We start from the raw sequence: 9,919 nt of genomic DNA, 5'->3' as shown, positions 1-9,919 counted from the left end.
AACCTGCAGTGACTGACCTTCTCCGGCTTGTCATCTCATGGTTGATGCTGATTATTGGAAGACCAGTGAGGCGATCTTGTTCCTGGACACCTCGGGACCGCCAGGGCCCCCTGTTGGCCCGGGGGCTCTAGAGACTCGCTTTAGTTCGCCAACAGGAAGAAACGGCCCTGCCAAATGTACAGGAGAAAACCCATACACCTGCAGAAAGACACAGCCCTGTACTCAAACTGGGGATTTTCTCACTGTAAACTGAAAGACGCCATTGGTTTCATTTGTTTGTATCTGGAGCACACTGTATCTACACATCCTGTTCTCATTCTCCTTTTTTGTGCTATTTCTTTAATAACCTATTGTTTTCTGCTGCTGTTGTCAATGAAACACAAAACTTGAACTATTCAGAAATAAACCCAATTAGAATCGTTCAATTCAAAAAGTTATTCTTTGTGGTGGAGTGAAAGCCATGAGTCCTGATAATTGAGTTTACAGTCAGGTGCCGGTGCCAAAGCTTCCAGTCACTAAACAAAATAAAGACATATACTGAGAGAGGCAAATCAAAGAGAGGCTGTACATAGTGTACATAACTCCTTTTCCAAGAAACAGGGTTGGCTGGGATGTGTGTTTTAATGGCCCATGATAAAAAAATGAGACTGCGGTTGGTTCATCTTGCTGTTGATTGAACCTGCAACCAATAAGAGGCATAATAAAGAAAAGAAAAATGTCCTGGGCTGCACGCTGGCATTTTCTTTGGATCGAACCATCGTGGGAAGCGCTGCCGCGTCGTGTTTGCGTGCGGTCAGTTCGGGGGTTGTCTTGCTCCGCCCCTGCTAACCTTAACATGGAAAACACATGCAAGCTGTAACGAAGTTGTGGTCGGGCATTCGGGTCATGAGTTGAGCCTTTTTGGAAGATCTACAGACTGATGGATCAATGAACTCCTTCAGTCCAAGGCCACACACTTCACTAGTGATTCATTTTTGCTCTTCTTTTTTTCGACCAGACCACACTCCATACCCTCTTTTGATCGAGGGATCAGTGGAGCTGCTGCTGGCATTGCATCCAGACATAGAGAGGTGGCGGTGACATCGCTTTTCTGTTGTGATCTTAGATTCCAACCTTTCCAAAGGGATATAGTGTTCGGCAGCTTGCTGCTGGAAGTACAAATGAATAGCGGGAAATACATACGAGGCGGTCATGGTCGATGTCTCAGACTTCACTTCAGAGACCAGGTGAGGCGCGGTGGTCGTTATATCTTATTATCAGCCTCGCCAGTGACTTTACCGGGGCTGGAGCTAACCGCAGCTAGTCACCGTGAGCATGCTCAGAGTCCGCCGGCCGACGGTGACGCAGGTAAACAAATCAACGAGCGTGACCAGACAGCACCTGTTGGTTGGATAGAGGGGACCCGCGTCCGACCAATCAGATTATATATATATATTTTAGTGGCTAATAGGGGCTAATCCATCTTTCAATTTAAATATATGTAAACTTCCACCACTAGTCTGACCAATCAGAGGGCTCCTCCACATGTGGGGCTGCAGCCGAGGTCAGCCAATGCTCATGGCATCTGGTTGTATGGGGGAAGGGCAAATTGTGTTGCTTGGAGTAGAAACAGATTTTTGGTGTTTTTTTTTTTTTTTTTTAGATTTTGAAGCGTCTCTGTATACCAGAGGGGAGCGATGATAACAGATAACGTTTCCTTAATTATACATCTGGTTTTCTTTTGTGGTTCATCAGTGTAAGTGTCTGTTAAAGGAGGAAAGCAGGATGTTTGCTTTTTATTTATTTATTTAGAGATTGCTTTCTTTATTTTGAAGGCTGCCTTTAACACGACAACATTTCAAATGAAAACACATTGTTGTTGAATTTTCGTTTCAGAAGAGTTTGATGTGTACATGTAAATGTTTTAAAAACTATGTTTACACAAAATCTGCAGAAACCCTGAAAAGGATGTAGTTAGTGTGCCAGGCCACTAGTAGGTGCTGTTTTTTTGTTTTTGTAATAAAACCTCACACGCGTGCAAAGAACAATACGTTATAAGCAGTAACAATGGGCGTACTCCAAAAAAAGTTCAATTTTCCCTGTTTATATGGAAACAGAGTTGAAGCGTTTTCAAAAAGTTCCACCTTGGCCGCCATTTTCAAAAGTTGCATTTTCAGTGAATCTGAGCACCATTGTCATGTAAATGCAGTTGCGAGCCTGGCTTGTTTTCCACCCTGGGCAAACACCCGCCCCTGCACAGATTGTGCCCTGGGTGGCTGCCCACTTTGCCCTTGTCATGTAAAGAGAGCGCGAGTCACGACATAACATAAACGAAGAACTCCTTCAAGCAAACAACGGGTAAAAACTGGGAAATGTCTTTCTTTCTTTTTTTTTTTAAATGTCAATGCTGTTGCAAGTAAAAATCTCGTTGTATTTTACACTTACTATTACAAAACTTTTTACACAGTGAATAATGGTTAAACTATGCCGATAATACTTTTTTTTAAGTGAAACACTGCTCACCAATGCTACGCGACACGTCACGGGGAAAAAACGATTCATAATTCTACTTAATACTACTGAAGAGGAAATAATTTGATATGAAGGCAGAAGTTTTTTGTTTTATTTGAGTCTGCAAACATTTGTGATGATGGCGACGATGATCATGACCAGAGCTCAGTTCACAGTCAGATTCATTCAGAAAGACAGATTCAGAGTCGATCTGGGCATGAACCTCCCTCTCACCTCCTCGGTGTCCTCTCATAAAGTCTCGTAAAATCCAATAGCAGTACAAAAGAAGCTGATTTATGAGGGCTGTCAGTTAAAATGGGCTTTTGTTTACTGCAGGGACATGGATAATAACACGGATAATATATCCAGTGACTTTTACTGTCTCCTGTTTACCCCGAGAGAAAATCTGTTTTTTCCCATCACTGTGATCGTCTGCGCATGAGTGGAAGATCAGTAACTTGTTGAGTTATATATGTACGTATATATATATGTATATATATGCAACGTATATTGTACTCTGACAACCGACGTGCCTCATAAAACAAAAAACACATCTCTCTCCTTGAAGCACAAACATGCATTCGCCCTCCCATTGTTCATTGTGTTATCGGTTAATGCACTTTTGCACAGATGTGGCGAGCTCCAAGAGACAAACCTCACTATAAAATATGACATTTCTGCTAATCTGGACCTGTGCAGGTGCAGAACTACTTCCGCGTCAACAAAGGCACAAGTAATTACCGTATTTTATAGAACGTTTAAACCTGCGCTCACATGTTCCCAATAGATGCGCACCTCAAATCTTGCACTCGTGCACTGCACGTCTATTGGGAAGAATAATGTATTTACTTTAAGACAATCAGACCTTTAAGCTCTTGTGGGCCGTAAAAAATAACGTTGTGAATAAGTTCCCCATATGGGAAAATTGGCCTCCGTACAAAAATATCATTAGCGACCTCTACTTACACAAAACTTTCTCCGTTTATCAACCTTCATTGCGAATGCAATACCAGCAATGGCCACTGGAGCTTTTGGTAAATCCTCAAGGTTCAGTATTATACAGTTTGCCATATATGACATATTGTGTTGTGGTTTTGGGAAATACTGTACATATAGAACACGTATAGACCTTATCATTAAACTGCAGAAAATAATTATTAGAATAATAAATAAAGCTTCTTATCTGGAAAACACTAATAAACTATTCATAGAATCTTGCACCTTAAATAGAGATATTAGATATTGTCTATTTAAAAACCTTAGAAATACTATTGTGAGTGAAGAACAAAAGTCATCCAACAGGTATTCATTTATCTATTCATTTTTGATTAAGACAAAAGAATTTGAATTTAAGAGGATTGTGTGTATTTGAAAGAGGTAGTGTGAGAACCAATGTTAAATACAATATATTCCTTTCTGGGAGTCATTTTATGGAATGGATATAGTGACGACTTAAAATCGTGTAAATCTCTGTTGTGCTTCAAAAAAACATCGAAAGGTAAAATAACGAATGGTTACAATGAAAAATGACTTCTGCTGTTTTTCTCTTTTGTATTACTGTTGTGTTCTATTTGTCTCTATTTTTTTTCTCTTTTGTATTAGTTCTGTTATGTTTTGTTTTTCCAGGGTTTTTTCTCTCTTGTATCACTGGTGTCCTGGGTAACTTTATGGGTTTTTAAGTCATAAGCAACAATACACCTTGGCTACAGATATTGTAAAAAAAAAGAAAGAAAGCAAAAAACATGTGGGTGTGAACTTTAAACCCTCTCTCTCCCAGTGTGTCTGTGCCACATCGTCTTCGTACTTCGTGTCAAACATCCAGCGTCTCTGTATCCTCCTAGTGTTCCTCTTTTCTGGTTTTTGGACTTCTGCTCTTCTCCTGACCTCGGCTTGGATCCCGACTTAGAATCCTTTGTCTTCCGCCTCACTGAGACTTCTTAATAAATTCTTTTGAGCTCATCTTGCATTTGGGTCCCGTCCTGGGGCTTCATTTATAAAGCTTGTTTACACACAGACAGGTCCTGAAAGACGCCACTTCCCACGCAAAGTGTACGCAAACTTTAAACCTTGAGCTCGCATATTTTGGAGACGGGGAACCTGGATGGTGAGGTGGAGAATTGTGGAGGTGGAGCATCTTCTCCTGTCGCTCCTTCTCGGTCCACAACTCTTGCATATGAACGATGCTTTTCTTTCCAGGCCAGAAATCATCACATCGTCTTTCCTGGAATATTGTTCCAGATCATCCTCACGTTGTTGAAGCCGTTGTCATGATTGCATCTTTTTCGCTCAACAGTTTTTTTGAGTCTCTTATTATGGACGTTTCTTTCATCATTGAGTTCAATGATTCTTTGATGTCCTCTATATCTCGCTCCAGTTTATCATAGTTTCTTTGAGGTGGCATTTTATCTGGATGTTATCAGCTCTAACCTGGAGCAGCACACAGGGGCACTGCTTTTGTAGCTCTGGATGTAGCTCTGGAGCAGTTCTACGCGTCGCTCCCGGCTGGGAGTATTCTCGGGGCTGGTGGCCGAACGGTGGAGAAGCTGGGGCCCTTATATCTCAGTAAATAATAAATAATAAATAATAAATAATAAATAATAAATAATAAATAATAAATAATAAATAATAAATAATAAATGATAAATGGCGTCTGTCCTCACATCATCTTGGAATCAGTCAAGAAGCTGTAGCAGCACACAGGGGCACTGTAGATGTAGCTGCACAGCCGACGAGGAACCGCCGATGTTAAGAAAAATGTTAATGAGCTGTGTCTGTCCACGCCTACTCGTCACCACTCTGGGAGAAGATCAGTGTTGCCCGTCTTCCAACAGGGGAGATCGGATGGGTTTCTCTCAGTTGGGCTTCCTGGGGACACTGGTTTACCTTTTTTCCCTTAGTTTATTCAGCGCAGTTGTTTGTCTATGACGTGCTCTTTATTACACATATTATAGTTTTATGGTTTTAACATGAGTTCCTACAGAGGTCGAGATTTTAGCTGCTTTTTATTGAGGTGGGTTGCTTAGACGTTGTGCTTAGGCTGGAAACAGTGAGTCAGATCTGGCAACCCTGGAGAAAGCACAGCTTTCAGGCACCATGTGCTAATGTTTACGGTGGATTTTTTGCTATGGCTTGTAGAAACAATGTTTTACAACTATAGCAGTTTGAGCCGGAATCAGACCCAGAAGGAGAGGCTCCTGAAGAAGCTTCAGAACGGGTAATTAAAATATTGTGTCTGAATATGTTACTTAGTTTGGTCGTGTGTGTTGTCACAGTTACTACCAAGTAGCTAACGTTAGCTCCTGCTAACTGTAAGGGTAACTGTTACAGGTTTTCATATTATACTGAATTTATTCAGCATATAAGTAATATTTGTAAGCTTTTATCTACCTGTGGGGCGGTCAGCGTGAGTATACACTACCAGAGGGTGTGGTTATTTCCCCACATGATGTCATGAAGGGATAATCTGTAATTCGCCTGTAAGAGCAAAAGTTGGAAAAAGGTGGAGGAAGGAGACTACAGACTTTCTTCACTTCTGGAGCCTCTGGTCCATCAAATAATTGTAAATGTAAAAGTAAAGTAAAAACTTGAAAAGCAGGGCTTGAAGAGTTTTATGTGACTTCATACCAACCTGCACAAGGTAAACTGTCGCCTCAGGGACAATAACATTTCCTCTGAGTGCTATCATTGAGTTTCTGTCAGTCATCTTCCCTCATTCAGACGATAAATCATCAAGAATGAAACAAAGGCGAACGTTGGACATTTTTATTCAATCATCTCAAGACAAAAACAGGTAGGAGAGTTACTGCCGACTGTCAAAGAACAGCAGCACTCAGACGAACAGACTCTTGTTTCAATGTGTATGGTCATAAAGAGTGCCTCTTCTCCACTGACGTAGTTGATTTCCGTCCAACAACACGCAGTTGGTGAAAAATGTACAGAGCCTTAGCTCTATTTGCATAACCGCACAGGCAACAACATTGTTTAAAAATCAGGAATATAAAAATGAAAGGAGAATTGGCATCGCAGAGTACTGTGTGATGAGTCATAGCTGATGATCGTCGACATGAGTATCAAGGAAAATACATATCGTAGCTTTAATTGTCCACACAACTCTAAAAAGATCCAGTCCCTCCTGACAGTTATTCACCAGTTACTACATGTTTGCTGATGATCACTTACTCTAACTCGCAAACTACACGATTGTGCATGACAGATTACTTCATCAATCAAATACAGTCAACCAGAAAATCTGAATAAGCACTTTGCCAAGCTTTGTGGGTGAACCTGAGGGTTACACCTGAGCTTGGCCATGATTTTGTGTTTATTTCTTGTTCTAATTACTAAAAATGGCGGATCTTACTAAAACTTGACTGAGGTCCCGTTTATACGACAACGTGTTCGAATGAAAACACAAAACTTTTGTTGTGTTTTGAGGGTCAATTTACACAACAACGGTGCTCGGAGCCACTGACAACTTTTTGAAAATAGCTCGCAAGGGGAATGCTTTTTCAAAGCTCCCCATCTCGTTTAAATGGCGGAAAATGCAACTTTTTGAGAATGCTCGAGCAGGAAACTCTACTGTGCTTGTACACTTGTAGTAAATAGTCCTTCTGCACACGCTCAGTAGATGGACAATAAAAACTATGTTTTGCTCCAGAGTGTCATGACTCCCCTTCTAGATTCTCCTGGAACTTGGTAGTTTTATAGTTGACAGTCACCGTAATAACAATCCAACTTGGCCGTCTGTCCACTAGAATGTCTGTGTACTCCCAGTGTTCATGTTTAAAACGAATTGTTCCCTGCATGCATGTGTCAGTGGTTTCATTACCAAAACAAACAACAGCACCCACTAGGGGCCTGCCATGAAAAGGACATTGTTTTCAGTGTTTCTGCCATTTCCATGTAAACGGACGTCGTTTGTGAAACTTTGCTGTGCGAAAACACTAAAATTCAAAAACGTTCGAATCATTGTCATGTGAACGTTTTGTCATTGACGATGAAGATGAATCTGATCCAGTGAGTCAGCTCACTGATCGCCTGCTACCCGGACACTTCTTTTACAGGTAGTAGTTGGTATTGAATGCTACAATTTATTCAATCATCCATTTTTCTTGGCAATAAGTTAACTTCAATCAACAAGCCAAATATTCGGCTGGTGGTGTGTTCTTCTGTTTAAATGGATAAAAAAAAACAATATTTTGTGACTTTTATATGCTATGGTTGCCAAGGCCCTTTCTATCCTTCGATGATCCTGGATAATAGATGACCCCCTGAAGTCTCAACATACGGCCACAAGCTTTAAGCAATACTTCACCTTTTGTATGTGAACGGAAGAAAAAAAAAATCCTTGGTGACAGAATGCTGAGAGGCAATTTTTTAAAACTATTCCAAACTGACAGACACCAGAACCTAAACCACTGGAGTCACATACTAGTTTCAAACCCTTTTTAAAATCCGCACAAGACAAACAATAGCTGTTGTTTCTCAACAGGAAGTAGTCCAGAACAATAAAGGTTTGAAATGAAGGTTTGATCCACTTTTGTCTGGTAATGCAATTTCATACCTGAGATGATAAACAGATTGCTGAAAACTTCATAACAAAAGTTGGATGGATGTCTGATGACAAAAACAACAAAAGAGTACAAAACATGAGAGGTAATCTTTTTGCCAAACACATGGACATTCACAGTAAAATCACAGTATTCAAGCTGAGAGACGGTGGTATAAAAACAGTGTGGGGACGAGGACATCCTTGATGTGTGGAGGACAGATCAGTTCAGAGCCAGACGTAAACAAAGGATTGGTTTATACTCATAAAACTGAAAGTGTGAGCACAAGAAGACCTCGAATCTTCATTCACATTGAAAACTATCTAGTCATTGGTATCTTTTTTTTTTAACTCATCAGTCTCACTTTACTTTACTCACTATAACTATTTCAACTATTTCAGTACAATTGCATTAAATATCAAACTTTCAAAGATATATTGATTTTCTTAAAAAGGAAGATAATGAAACATTTCAACATAGTTGTGTATCTAAATTTAAAAATGACTTGCTGTTTTCAAAGTGTGGAAGAATGAGCCCATTTCTCAGCCCATCCAATGCATGTTGTTTCAAAAAGGAGAAATAAGTTGATGGTGTGAAAAGGCGTCTCACTGACCCTCCTTGGTGTTCTGTGGCGCCTCACGCTGGCCTGCCCCACACTTCTGGCTTAAAACATTAATTTGTTCATTGATACTTTTCTTTAAAGCTTGCTAAAGTGTTTGTTTCCCCCATTTGTAATCATAAAAAAATTATTCCATAGTTACCCACATGTTTCGTTTGGCTTTGAGGAATAGCTACATTATTCCTGGATTAAATTCACCAATTGAATCATTATGTATCAATAAAATTATTAGGAAAAAACATTTTCCACATAAATATTCAGCTCAAATCAAAATGTTTTGTGAGTTGTTTTTTTGTTTTTTTCCAACCTTCACTGATCATGGTTTAAATATGATATTTCACTCATTTAAAGAAAGAAAAAAAATACATAAATTGAATTGCTTTTCTCAAATTTCTAAAGAAAAGAAAAGACCAGGAGGGTTAAGCTGGCAAAATCTCTCACGTTTACGAGTAAGACTATTCAAGTGATGACCCGTTTTGCCAGGATGAACAAACTGACGTCCCATTTGAAGAGACACTTTGAGCCTTGGACCTGAAAAGGCTTAATCCACAATCCAGACTACATCTATACTTTCTGTTAGGGTTAGGGTTAGGGTTAGGGTTAGGTTCCATTGTGGGCAATCTGTAGATGCAGTGAATTAAGATGAGCGGCATGAAGTTGGGTTGAGGCATATTAATGCTTCAAGTGCATGTCAGCTCCTTTCAGGGTTATCTTTTTTTCTATAGATCTTAGGTACAATGCTTAAGTAACTGTTTCAGGGTACCTTGAACTCTTATGCGTCACTAGATTCAATTGCAACCACAGTCTCAGTTTTCTGATAGCACCATGAACCTTGTGTCCATTGTTTTCTACAGTATCTCTCGACAGTACAAAAGGAAGAACGTACTCTCCACGTCACGCAGAACATGTGAACACAGCCAGTACAGACCCACTGTCTGAAATACTATCGGGAATGACAAATCTAAAATCTCAAGAGAAGCTTGCAGACTCCTCAGCTATGATCTTGTTTCGCTTTCTCAAATTCCTTCGTACAATCCAATCACAATAAACCACAGATGAGATGATGTTCTCACGCTCACGAATCCTGTTTCACAAAAAATCCAGGTATTACGGACAACAAGTCCTCATTAAAATTGATATACCTTCACCTGTACTGTGATTTGTATGCATGTATCAAGCTTTCATGCATCTTCACCAATTGTGAAGTTCTTTAGATCCAGAGGAGATACAAGATAAACGCTTTGAGTGTATCATCAGGTCC

This window comes from Lipophrys pholis (genome assembly GCF_963383615.2).
Source record: "Lipophrys pholis genome assembly, chromosome: 21".
Classification (NCBI taxonomy): Eukaryota; Metazoa; Chordata; class Actinopteri; order Blenniiformes; family Blenniidae; genus Lipophrys; species Lipophrys pholis.
Note: the sequence above shows the minus strand (reverse complement) of the source record.